The sequence below is a fragment of the Macrobrachium nipponense genome, chromosome 37, assembly GCF_015104395.2.
Source record: "Macrobrachium nipponense isolate FS-2020 chromosome 37, ASM1510439v2, whole genome shotgun sequence".
NCBI lineage: Eukaryota > Metazoa > Arthropoda > Malacostraca > Decapoda > Palaemonidae > Macrobrachium > Macrobrachium nipponense.
In genome coordinates, this window is record NC_061097.1 from 53,884,271 (window position 1) to 53,898,724 (window position 14,454).

General features: G+C 34.2%; 1 long non-coding RNA gene across 5 annotated transcripts in view; it reads right to left on the bottom strand.

Moving 5' to 3' along the window:
• Positions 1–14,454, bottom strand: part of LOC135209259 (uncharacterized) — a 458,718-nt gene that overhangs the window by 193,806 nt on the left and 250,458 nt on the right. For 4 of the 5 annotated variants that reach the window (XR_010313339.1, XR_010313336.1, XR_010313335.1 and 1 more), the window contains one exon: positions 6,785–7,016. The exons of the other annotated variant lie outside the window; for it this stretch is intronic. This is a non-coding gene — a long non-coding RNA (uncharacterized LOC135209259). The remainder of the gene's footprint in view (positions 1–6,784; positions 7,017–14,454) is intronic. 5 annotated transcript variants of the gene reach the window in all.

Below are 14,454 nucleotides of genomic sequence, written 5' to 3' on the forward strand. Positions count from 1 at the left end.
AATTTGATTGGGTGGTATCTATAGTGTGAGGTATCGGGTTGCATCCTGCCACCTTATGAGTCCATCACTTTTCTTACCATGTGCGCTGTTTCAAGTAGAACGCTCTTCTGCATGAATCCTGAAGCTACTTCAGCCTCTAGTTTTTCCATATTCTTTTTCAGGAATCTTGAGATCGTCCCTAGTGTTCCTATGATTATGGGTACAATATCCACTGGTATATCCCATATCCTCATTTCTATTTTCGGGTCTTGATACTTAAACATTTTTTCCTTCTTTTTCTCTTCAACTCTGGTGTCCCATGGTATTGCGACATCAATGAGTGATACTTTCTTTTTTATTTTGTTAATCAACGTCATGTCTGGTCTATTTGCACGCATCACCCTATTTGTTCTGATACCATAGTCCCAGAGGATCTTTGCCTGATCGTTTTCTATCACGCCTTCAGGTTGGTGCTCGTACCACTTATTACTGCAAGGAAGCTGGTGTTTCTTGCACAAGCTCCGGTGGAGGGCTTTTGCCTCTGAATCATAGCTCTTTTTTGGTTCTGTGCAAGTGCCGGGTGAGATGTAATTTCCATCTATCGTTCTTTGAACATATCTGGTTCTTAAGGCCTGATTTTGTGCCGCTGTTGTCATTCCTTCTATTTCCTTCTTGAGCTTCCCCCTCTGTAGCCATTACCAGGTTTCATCGTTGGCCAGTTCTTTAGTCTGTCTATGGTATTCTCCACGCATTGGTTTGTTGTGCCATTCTTTTGTTCTGTTTGTCATTCTCCTGTCTCTGTATATTTCTGGGGCTTCGTCTACTTTTATCAGTCCTTCTTCCCATGCAATCTTGAGCCACTCGTCTTCACAGATTTTCAGATATTGCCCCAGTGCTCTGTTCTCGATGTTGATGCAGTCCTCTATTCTTAGTAGTCCTCTCCCTCCTTCCTTACGTGTAATGTATAGTCTGTCCGTATTTGCTCTTGGGTGTAGTGCTTTGCTTATTATCATTTGTTTCCTAGTTTTCTGGTCTATGCTGCAGAGTTCTGCCTTCGACCATTCACTACTCCTGCATTGTATCTGATTACTGGTACTGCCCATGTGTTTATGACTTATCATATTTCCGGCGTTGAGTTATAACTTGAGTATCGCCTTGTGTTTCTGCATATATTCTTTCCTGATCGTGTCCTTCATCTCTTGGTGTTTTATATCCTCTCCTTCCATTATTCCCAGGTATTTGTATCCTGTCTCATCTATGTTTTTTATGTTGTTCCCATCTGGCAGCTTTATCCCTTCAGTCCTTGTTACTTTGCCCTTTTGTATGTTGACAAAGGCACATTTTTCGATTCCAAACTCCATCTTGATGTCCCCAGATACAATCGTTAAGTCTGGATTAGGGTACCTATCTCCTTGATGCTCTTACCATACAGCTTGATGTCGTCCATGAACATCAGAAGGTTAAATCTGCTGCCTCTTTTCTTGAGCTGGTACCCAGCATCCATCTACTGTAGTAATTTTGTCACGGGAATCATGGCTACTACGAAGAGTAGTGGGGACCTTGAGCCGACCTGGAAAATCCCTTCTACTGATATTAACCTCTTCTGTTCTTATTCCAGAGCTTGTAAGTATTGTAATCCCGTTGCTCATTGTACTTTTTTTAGTAAGCTAATGGAGTTTTCCTCTGCCCCCATATATTTTCAGGCATTCTATTAGCCACGTGTGTGGTATCACGTCGGAGGCTTTCTTATAGTCAATCCATGCCATGCTTAGGTTGGTTTTCCTTCTCTTACTGTTCTTCATTACCATTTTGTCTATTAGCAGCTGGTCTTTTGTGCCCCTACACTTCCTTCTGGATCCTTTCTGTTGGTGCGGGAGGGTGTTTGTATCCTCTCTATATACCGTAGGACTTCCATAGGAGCTCGAGTCCCACAACACCTGTCCGACGATGTCCTTCTGGGTTTAAGGACGAAACGTTGCAAGAAAGAAAGAAAGAAAGAGAGAGAGAGAGAGAGAGAGAGAGAGAGAGAGAGAGAGAGAGAGAGAGAGAGAGAGAATCCCCCATTTGGCGTTTTAATAGCCAACTTGAGCACAGAAGAAAAGTAAGTAATAATGAATGAATGTATGATTGGAAGTTTTCTGCATCCTGACATCGAAGGTCATTGACGCCGATATCGTCTATTATAAATAAAGAATAAAATATTCAATTAAAACCATAAAAGCGAATATGTCATTATAAAAGTTAAATAGCTTTCAGAAGACCTGCTTCTGAAATAAATCTCATAATGCCGCTAGCATTGTACGACACATCATGTCCAAGAATCTTGGCAAGGATGAACCTGTCATCCTCACCTCGAGCCTCAAACAGATATCTATTTCTTTCCGTGCTATAAGTGGGGCATTCAGTCAACAAATGCCTCACTGTCAAGGGTATCAAACAGTGGTCGCAATATGGTTGGCGTTGACCAGCTAGCAGAAACTCGTGTGTCATCCGAGTGTGACCAATTCGGAGACGACACTTTCGGGGTATCACGTTATACTTCCAAGGGGATATAACATTCGTTATTTCTCTCATCTTATTATCAACTAAGCTATCCCAATGCTGTTGCCAATTATTATAAATAAATTTCTTAATTGTAGGTAAAAAATCATTACAGGGAATGGGATACCTTCTTGGTAGCAACTTAGCTGCAGCATTCTTTGCCAGTGAATCTGCCTCCTCATTTCCAGACACACCTACGTGTGCTGGAACCCAACAAAATCGAACTGTTATACCTTTCAGAACAATAATGCAAAGCCACTCTACAATCTTTAAAACCAAAGGGTTACTAGAATTAAAAACTTCTAAAGCCTGAAGGACACTTCTTGCATCACTAAAAATGGTAAAATTGCCCTCCTCTTTATATAAAATAAACGCGGCTGAAATAGCCATTATTTTCAATAAAAACTGTATTAATGAAGGTCTTCTCCCAGCATATTATTATTATTAGTATTATTATTATTAGTATTATTATCATTATTCAATACATGAAACCTATTCATAAGGAACAAGCCCACAGGCCCCACTGACTTGAAATTCAAGCTTTCCAAAGAGCAGAGAATATTTGAGAACACAAAATGGATGACTTTCCAGTAACTTATATTCAAGATTTTACTATATTGTCCGTTCACAACAGGCATGCTGATTATTCCACATATGGTAACCAGTATAGGATCTTAGATGAAAACGTATTGAAATGCAAGGAGAATGGTATTAAGGTAGCAACGTATTGCATCTTCACTATAACTTATAAAGTTCTAATTGCAATGGGATCAATGGGATCCTCAGGGTAGCAGTTCCAGCAGTGTGAGGAATAAAGGACCTCTGGAACTGAGGAGTTCAACAGCGAGGAGGCACATTTACTGCATATTGGTGCTTCTGCTGTTCAGGGAATCCGGTAGACTATTTTCCTCCCTGGATTTCAAATTTGAATGACGGACTTCAAGATACCAACAAAGCATAACCAGATAGCCAGTTCTGTATCTGCTCATGGTGTACTGTACCGGTTATCCAGACGCAGGATATCAAACGGTTTTTCACTTCGATGTTATACTCCCTTTTTTTTCTGTTATGAGACGAAATCGGTTGATTACTATTCAAGTCACTTTCATTCTCACATTGGTATTAGAGAAGAAAAAAATTCAGAAAAAAATCGTTCCATTGTCTTTGTTTGTTTGTTTGTATAGTGTTTCTACGTTGCATGGAACCAGCGATTATTCAGCAACGGGACCAACGGCTTTACGTGACTTCCGAACCACGTCGAGAGTGAACTTCTATCGCCAGAAATACACGACTCTAACCCTTCAGTGGAATGCCCGAGAATCGGACTGTGATATCTACACTGACAAATGGTCCTGTAATACTACAAGTTGATGCTGGATTACTATAGCTGCACCAAGTGCGAATTTCAGCCTCATTAATAACCTGAATCTTAGTTCGACAGTTAACGTAAGGTACACTTTCTGTTCCGTATAAAAGCTATTAAAAGGAAGACGCAATCTATAACAATTGAGGAGTGTCCCCCAACCCCCCCTCACCCCCCCCCCCCCCCCTCCCCCCCCCCCCCCACCCGAACTTAAAGGATGCCATCAACATAGAAAGAATAGAGCCCTATGCTCATGAACTCCATAGTTTAGTTTCTTAAACGTTTAATCTTAATATTTTCCGGTCTAACTTCAGCCTCATAATCAAATTAAAGCTTTGATAGCCCCATTTGTTCTACACTTTTAATTGTAATATTGTGGATTTTTTTTTTATGAAGAGTCCTCCTCTTTCGACAATTCGACTATCAGATTATCTCCCATTTCATAATGATTTCAAAATTATGAATAAGAGAGAGAAAGAGAGAGAGCAGGTACATTACCTAGTACTTTGCACCCCTAACAAGCACCTAGGATACACAATCGTAATCTTTTTTTTTTTTTTTTAATCTAGCTCATACACAGCACTCAGCTGCGTATGCATGTTTGTATGCATGTATCTATGTATGTATACACAACGCCGGTGCTCCTATCATTGAGGTTAAGCAACGCTGAGGTGATTAGAACTTAGATGAGCCATAAATATTCAAGATCCTGTCCAGCAAAGAGGCCCCTGGACATCCAAGATGGACGGCCTGTGCTAGAACCACTTCCTAAAACGTTTATTGGAAACACTTTATCACTATCTGGAACCAACTGCCAAGGAGTCCGCGTGATTTATATATGTATTATATATATATATATATATATATATATATATATATATATATTATATATATATATAGAGACACACATATATACATAGTATGTATGCATATAAGTAATATATACATATATTAATATTTATACATATACATATATAGTATATAGATATATATATATATATATATATATATATACTATATGATATATATATATATATGGTATGTATGCATATATGTAATATATATAACTAATATATATATATATATATATATATATATATATATATACACATATACACACACATATATGTATATAGATAAATATTAAATTTACGTATATATACATATATGCACATATATATATATATATTATATATTATATATATATATATAGTATGTATGCATATATGTAATAAATACATAAATTAATATTTATCTAAATACATAAATATGTATGTATGTAATAAATATATATCTATATTATATATCTATTATATATGCATATATATGTGTGTATATATATAGTATGTGTATACATACATTATATATATATATATATATATATATATATACTATTCATATGTATATGTGTGTATATATAAAGTATGTGCTTTATCACTGCGGTCTGCCATTAAGCCTAGCAGGCAACGGGACGCAGGCTCGAATCCCAGGCAAGCAAGGAGTGACATGGGCAAGTTCCAATACAACCCAATGACCTCTGTTAATCGAACCAGTGAATAATTTAACCTCGTCCTTCATCGACTATAACTGACACAGCTTGAGAGAAGGGAAGGCATGGGACCTGTCCCAAAATAAGTGTCTGATGGATAACAGTTTATACAGACATCCAGTTACTATCTTATCCACGACAGAATTAACATATAATATATATATATATATATATATATATATATATATATATATATATATATATATAAAGAGAGAGAGAGAGAGAGAGAGAGAGAGAGAGAGAGAGAGAGAGAGGCGGGGGAGGGTAGTGACACTAAAAACAAATACTGCGAGGGGAGGTGCGTGCGTGCGCTTCTCTCTCTCTCTCTCTCTCTCCTTTCTAAATAAGACTTGGATGGATAACCCAACCAGGCTAACACACTCAAAGTTGTATTAAAGTTAAATAATATATGCTATATATATACAGTATACTCGTATATATCACACATAATATACATATATGTATACATATAAATTTATATATAAACATGTATGTGTATATATACATACACACATATACAGTTTCTCATCAATACACCTCTGTGATTTGGCCACAGTGTTACCCATGTAGTTATCACTTATAAATGTGTCAGAAAAGCTTTCCTCATGTTAAACCTTCATTATATGTTTTGATGATGATGATGATGATATATATATATATATATATATATATATATATATATATATATATATATATATATATATATATATAAACAATAACATTCACGATCACTAAAACTTAACAGAAACAAACAAACGCTCGTATGCTTCAACGTTACAAAGTTAATACTGATGTAAAAACGATAGAATTAATGCTTAGTTTCAGTATAACATATATATATACATATACATATATATATATATATATATATATATATATATATATATATATATATATATATATATATATATATATATATATACACTATGTAGGTTCAGCAGGGTAATAAAACATCTATTTTATACTGCAACCCATCAAGCGAAGGCCTTAACTTTTCTCAGACTTTACGCAATACCCCATCCCTCGTTAACGTTACTCATCCTATTTCCATTCCATACCATACTACACAATGTCGTTCATCCAAGTTCTCCTCAGACTCACAAGAGGCTGATACAAGTGTGTTCATGCCCAAGTCGCACCTTCTCCCAAAATTGCAGATAGAATTTTCGCTTCACTATTCCATACTGTGCCCTCAATAACAGACTCGATGCTAAAGCATCGTTAGACAGGGTTTTCTTATGATCTACTACTACCAAAGTCAATGCGCCCCCCCCACCCCCCGCGCCACCCCCTTAGTCCTGGAATCCAAGCTTCATCTCCATTCCCTGCAGAAACAAATAACTTACACATACCTATCCTTCAAACTAACACGCTGGGGTCGTTCTGACATTTCATATGCTTCGCAGCGAGAATGATTCCAGCCAGCACCGGTCACGTCCAGTAGACGGCTCTCATCCTTCCTCCTGCTGCTGCTGCCCCTGCCCTCTCCTCTCACTTGCTCACTCAGGCCTTCGCAAATGCTGTCTGTAGCCTACCACTTCAGACAGCCATTCCTTCATATTTCTTGAAAGCATGATGGTGTTACTGAAGGAACACAGTTAACGCTAAGAATTAGTTCATTTGTAAAAACTCAACTTCATTGACTTAGCAACTAACACGTTTATGGTTACATATAGGAAAAGATGCATTATGCGTTTTCTCTCTCTCTCTCTCTCTCTCTCTCTCTCTCTCTCTCTCTCTCTCTCTCTCTCTCTCATTTATTGTACAGCTGTCGTCTGACTTTTTATCAACTAAAACACTGCCATCAATGCACTGCAAGAAATATGTAAGTTTGACTCTTTTGAAATGCTGACTGAGATAAAGTGAACTTTTCTCTAGGTAATAAATTTCATTTCTAATCTATTAAAATACAACAGCGATGTATTTTTTAAGTGAATAAACAGAAATATACATTCTCTTAGAGAATACATTTAATTTCTAATCTATTAAAATACAATAGCGATGTACGTTTTAAGTGAATAAACCGAAATATGCATTCTCTTAAAGAATATTTTCATTTCTAATCTATTAAGATACAACAGCCGTGTATGTTTTAAGTGAATAAACAGAAATATACATTCTCTTTGAGAATACATTTCATTTCTAATCACTTAAAATACAACAGCGATGTATGTTTCAAGTGGGTAAACAGAAATATACATTCTCTTAGAGATTATTTTCATTTCTAATCTATTGAAATACAACAGCCAAGTATGTTTTAAGTGAATAAACAGAAATATACATTTTCTATAGAATACATATCATTTCTAATCTATTAAAATACAACAGCCATGTATGTTTTAGGTGAATAAACAGAAATATACACTACTCTCAATTGTTCTTCACATTTACTGCTCAACATTGCCATCGTTAAGCTTAACGAAAAACCATCACAGTAATTAGCAACTTGAAACTTCTCAAGTATAAAAAAAATTTAAACAATTTCCTTTTAATGAAAATTGTTACAAGAAGTCATCCTCAAATTCTGCATTAAAAACATCTCAGCAGATGTAAATACCAGGTTTAGAAAACATAAATATAATCTCTTTGGAAAAAGGGATGAGAAAGATAAAACCTAGTATAACATGAATCACACTTTAAAAACTAAAAACTTGAAAGCAACCCCAGGAAGCGTCATTCATTCGCATATTGAAACCCAACGACAACAAATACATATCAATAACATAAGAACATAAAACACCACCAAAACGACTTCGAGTGGCCAAGGCTGTGTAGGAGAAGTACATTAGTAACTTCCCAACGACAAACACACTCCTGTGACCATGACCAGTCCTGCTACGTATCTGGGCTCCGTCGATTCCCCCTACTACTTCGAAGGGTTACTTATTCAAACAGATGCCTCGGAGGCAAGCTGAGGAGAGCAGAAGGAGAGGGAAGATATGTGTGAAATCAGGTCAAAAGCGAGCTTCTCCCATTCATGGATGGGGGGGGGGTAACCAGTGGCTTCCTTTCAAGCTCCTTTCAAGGTACCCGGGACGAGCACAAGAACACGGTTCCAACACGAGAGAGAGAGAGAGAGAGAGAGAGAGAGAGAGAAAGGGGCAGCAGCAGGCTCTTTTAACAAGAATATGAAATCTCTCAACAGTAGGCTCTTTTAAAAAGAATATGAAATCTCTCAACAGTACGCTCTTTTAACAATATGAAATCTCTCAACAGTAGGCTCTTTTAACAAGATTATGAAATCTCTCAACAGTAGGCTCTTTTAACAAGAATAAGAAATCTCTCAACAGTAGGCTCTTTTAACAGGAATATGAAATCTCTCAACAGTAGGCTCTTTTAACAAGAATATGAAATCTCTCAACAGTAGGATCATTAAAAATTTTTATCTCATCCCCATACATACATAATTTTAATCGTATTTATATATTCCAGGAATTGCCGAGACAACTCCATGCGCTCATATGATACTGGGGATTCACAACTGGATTCTTCTTAAAACTTTTTCCATCCAGTCTGGAAAGTACATGGAAATCTCATAATGATGATTTTACTATTATTATTATTATTATTATTATTATTATTATTGTTGTTGTTGTTGTTGTTGTTCAGAAGATGAACCTTATTTATATGGAACAAACCCACCAAAGGGGCCACTGACTTGAAATTAAAAGTTTCCAAAAAATATGGGGCTCATTAGAAAGAAGTAAAAAAGTAATAGGAAATGCAGAAAGAAGAGATCACTCATTAAAAAAGACAAGATATATCAACAAATAAATAAATAATTCATCACCTCCCCCCGGCCCCCCCCCCCATCTTGTGTTTTATTGTTTTCATAAAAACAATAAAACACAAGATGGGTAGATATCTAATTAAAAGGACAATAATATTCTAATAAAGTTCCAACAAGTTTGTATAAATGCACTATAAGTGGCGTGTAATTATCTACTAAAATGAATCTCTTGACCATTAATTGCATTAGTTTCACATGGTTCATTAATCATTTCTACAAAGAATATGATATTTCAAAACACCTCACGTCGATAGAAAAAATTTTAAATTTGAAAAACGTTATAATTAAAAAGAATGTAACATCCTTTACACTTATTATAATCAACTACAAAGTTTTGAGAACTTTATTACTTTTAAATGAAATACGCAAATTCCATCACGCCCAACCCTTTGAATCGTATATCATATTTTTTCATATCTATTTACTAAAATGAATCTTTTGACCATTCATTCCATTAGTTTCACATGGTTCACTTTAATGAACCATTTCTATAAAAAAAATATATGTGAAAACACCTCATATCGATAGATAAAATTTTTAATTTGAAAAACGTTTTAATTAAAAAGAATGTAACATCCTTTATACATAATCAACTACAATGTTTTGTGAACTTTATTACTTTTAAATGAAATACACAAATTCCATCACGCCCAGCCCTTTGAATAGTATATTATATTTTTTCATATTTATTTAATAAAATGTTCATTTTAATGAACCATTTCTGCAAAGAATATGATATATCAAAACACCTCATATCGATAGAAAATGTTTTAGATTTTTAGATTTGAAAAACGTTTTTACTAAAAAAATGTAACATCCTTTACGCAAATTCAAATCAACTACAAAGTTTTGTGAACTTTATTACTTTTAAATGAAATACGCAAATTCCATCACGCCCAGCCAGGCCTTTGAATCGTATAATAGTACTCATCTATCTTTGACCACCAATAAACAGCTTGGTGTAACTGGAGAGTGTGGCTGAAATTCCAGGCGAGCAGCTGCCGACGCCTGGTCCAGGCACCGCACCAATTACAAGAATGTTTTAAAACTCCCGTTTTTAAAGGAGTCCTGTGCAACTCGATTTACTCGGAATCAACAATCGCTCAGGCATTACTGAGAAGTCAGCCGTGACCTCATGTCTAATAATAGTCCAGGTGCATCCCGCACAGGCCATTTTACAGAAGGACAATAACAAGGTGTCCCCACTCTCCCTTGCTGCTGCCCTTTTTTTTTTTTCTTTTTTTTTTTTTTAACTTCCCTGTTTGTGTACGGCATGCAAACTTGTGATTATAGACGATTATAAAATAGAATTTAGACCAAAGGCCTGGCGCTGGGACCTAAGAGGTCATACAGCCCTGAAAGGGAAACTGACAGTAAAGAGGTCTGAAAGGTGTAACAGGACGACAACCTCAAAGCAGTTGCACTTGGAAACAATTATTTGGAGAAGGTGGAAAGCAAGACAGAATTAAGAGAATATGGACGGAGGTGCAGTAAAAGGAATGGAGGAGGTTGCAGCAAATAACCTTTAAGTAACACCTACAGTTCACCGCATGAGGTGTAAAGACGGCACTATAACCGCCTACGGCCGACTTGTGTTTATAGCAAGAAGACAAAATTTTGTGCGTGGCAAGATATTCTTACTGGTGTCTCGTTTCATTTGATATATATATATATATATATATATATATATATATAAATATATATATATATATATATATATATATATACATACTATATATATATATATATACATATATATATATATATATATATATATATATATATATATATATATATATATATATATATATATATATATATATATATATATATATATACTATATATATATATATATATATATATATATATATATATTATATATCTATATATATATTTATATATATATATATATATATATATATATATATATACATATATATATATATATATATATATATATATATATATATATATATATATATATATATATATATATATATTATTTTACATCAGGTGGTCTTCGGTTATAAATCGAGTCTCTTCAGATATACTAAGTGTAATCTGCAGCAATGTAGTAGTATGAAATGTAAGCCGAGAGAGAGATTCTAGACTGGATTATTATTATTATTATTTTTTTTTTTTTTTAGTCTATCGACATCATTTCCGACGATCAAATTGTTGGATGCCTCAGTTTTTAGAATACTTAACGATACAAAATTAAGGCTACCCTTTATTAGGCCTAGTAAATAAGTTGTAAAACAATTCTTTTTAAAATGTACAATCTATATCTTTATTCGATATATATCAAACGAAGGGCATCAATGACTTAATGAAATTTGGAATATCAAAATAAGTTTCCTCAATTTTTTGTGTTTATCTGGAAAATATACGGATCAAATTTTGTAATATTTTCATTAAATCATTTCTTTTTAATATATATAAAATTCATCTGAAAATTACATGTAACAAGTTTATTATACCACTAGGATGTCTTACTGTTTGTTCTGGTGCGGTTGCCATCAACAATATAAAGATTTCTCTCTTATGAACTCATGAATACTTTTTAAAAAAATTCGTCCGAGATCAGTCGTTCGTAGAGATTAATGTTTTTCATTTTTCATCACTGTAAAATTCGGAAATATACCTACACTTCCGCACTTACAAAGAATAAAAAATAATGTACATTCAAACTACCGTTTCATCAACGTTTCGAAATCTGAAAGTTAGCTCACCTTCAACAATTATAATTATTCAAATCCCTCTGGAGTATCAACCCAGGAACATAATCTTTCAAGACAGAAAAAAACACATTCTCACAACCATAGTAAATATAACGAAATCACCTTAGATGGTCATATTTTAAAAGATAAAGAAAATAATACAGATTCTCCAAAGCCCTTTAACGTGCAGCATAGAGAGCGCCAAGAAAAAGTATGCATAATATGGTGGTTAATAATTAGAAAGAGGCGCGCAATGGATAATTACGCAAGCACGGCAGTTATATGAACGAATGCAATTCTCAGTGAATGGATTCTAATAAGAATTATGTAAAATCTCCTGGGTCTTTTCCGCATCAAAAACCATTTTCAATAAACTGTCATCGATTGTACTTGATTGAACGTTCCACGCAATCATGAGAGCACTTGTTAAGTCCAACCAGCTACATTGAATATCCGGCTAAATCTTGTAAATTCATACCCCATCGGTTGGCCACTTTCGCATCTCATTTTTTTCTCCGCTTTTGTCATTTTGCTCTCGGAGAAGGCCTCCTCTCTTGAACTATTCACGACTTGCTGCTAAGTAAGGGGGATATATAGCCTACACAGGGGCTCTATGAGAGGTGAAGTTTGCAATCCAGAAGTAAAATAGATTCTCCCTCGCTGAATATATTCAAAGGATATCATTTCCTATCTTTAAATAGATACTATATAAATGAAATGTTTTCAATACACTAACGCAGGATTTCCCAATGGCTGGCAAACTGAAACGACAAAAAATATGCCAGCTTATACACCAGTCAGTTTATAGTGGTTACATCCATTCCGAATTGAGGGAGGGGCTGAGGTCAATCCAATCTACGTTCTCTTTTCTAGCAGTGAAAATTCAATTTGTAAAAATAAATATTATGAAGAGATAGGATGTATGCAAGAAGGTACATTTTTTTTCTAAACGAGCTTCAATAGTGGCTTGAAAATAAGACGGAATGTGTTTCCTTTAATTGTAAATTATAGAGAATGTGTTTCCTTTAATTGTAAATTAGAAGGAGGTTGTTTCCTTTAATTTTAAATTAAAGGAAATGTTTCTTTTAATTGTAAATTAGAGGGAATGTCTTTCCCTAAATAATAAATTAGAGGGAATGTGTTTCCTTTAATTGTAAATTAGAGGGAATGTGTTCCCTTGATTGTAAATTAGAGGGAATGTGTTTCTTATAATTGTAAATTAGAGGGAATGTGTTTCCTTTAATTGTAAATTAGAGGGAATGTGTTTCCTTTAATTGTAAATTAGAGGGAATGTGTTTCCTTTAATTATAAATTAGAGGGAATGTTTCCTTTAATTATAAATTAGAGGAATGTTTCCTTTAATTGTAAATTAGAGGGAATGTGTTTCCTTTAATTGTGAATTAAGAGGGAATGTTTCCTTTAATTGTAAATTAAGAGGGAATGTGTTTCCTTTAATTGTAAATTAGAGGGAATGTGTTTCCTTAAATTGTAAATTAAGAGGGAGTGTGTTTCCTTTAATTGTAAATTAAGAGGGAATGTGTTTCCTTTAATTGTAAATTAAGAGGGAATGTGTTTCCTTTAATTGTAAAATAAGAGGGAATGTGTTTCCTTTAATTGTAAATTAAAGGGAATGTGTTTCCTTTAATTGTAAATTAGAAGGAAGTTGTTTCCATTAATTTTAAATTAGAGGTAATGTTTTTCCTATAATTGTAAATTAGAGGGAATGTGTTTCCTTTAATTGTAAATTAGAGGGAATGTGTTACTTTTAATTGTAAATTAGAGGGAATGTGTTTCTTTTAATTGTAAATTAGAGGGAATGTGTTTCTTTTAATTGCAAATTAGACGGAATGTTTTTCATTTAATTGTAAATTAGACGGAATGTGTTTTCTTTACTTGTAAATTAGATGAGATGTTTTCCCTTCATTGTAAATTAGAGTTCATAAGTTTCCTTTAATTGTAAATTAGAGGGAAGTTGTTTCCTTTAATTGTAAATTAGATGGGATGTTTTTCCCTTAATTGTAAATTAGAGGGAAGTTGTTTCCCTTAATTGCAAATTAGAGGAAATGTGTTTCCTTTACATGTAAATTAGAGGGAATGTGTTTCCTTTAACTTGTATATTCAACATTATAACCCACTAACTCCTGCATAACAAGTACACCCACACTATTCTAAGACTTGCAACAACTATATAAAACTGCAAAATAGTATTTAAAAATGCGCAAGTTTATGCTATAAGTATGCGAGGGACCAAGAGTAAAGGGTCATTCACCCAAAGAACTTTTACCGCATTTTTGGATCAATACTTTGAAACAATCTATACAGTATTGTAAGATGAAGTGTAATTCCCGTCTCCCGATTTCATTAAAAATCTCAACAATCGTATTCATACAGTCAAAATTGAAAGTCCTTTTTTTTTATGTATGTAATTATACGAGTTACCTGTACCTATTTCATTGCTAAAATAATTATGCATTTATTTTATATAAAAATGATTAGCCGATAGCTCTAAGC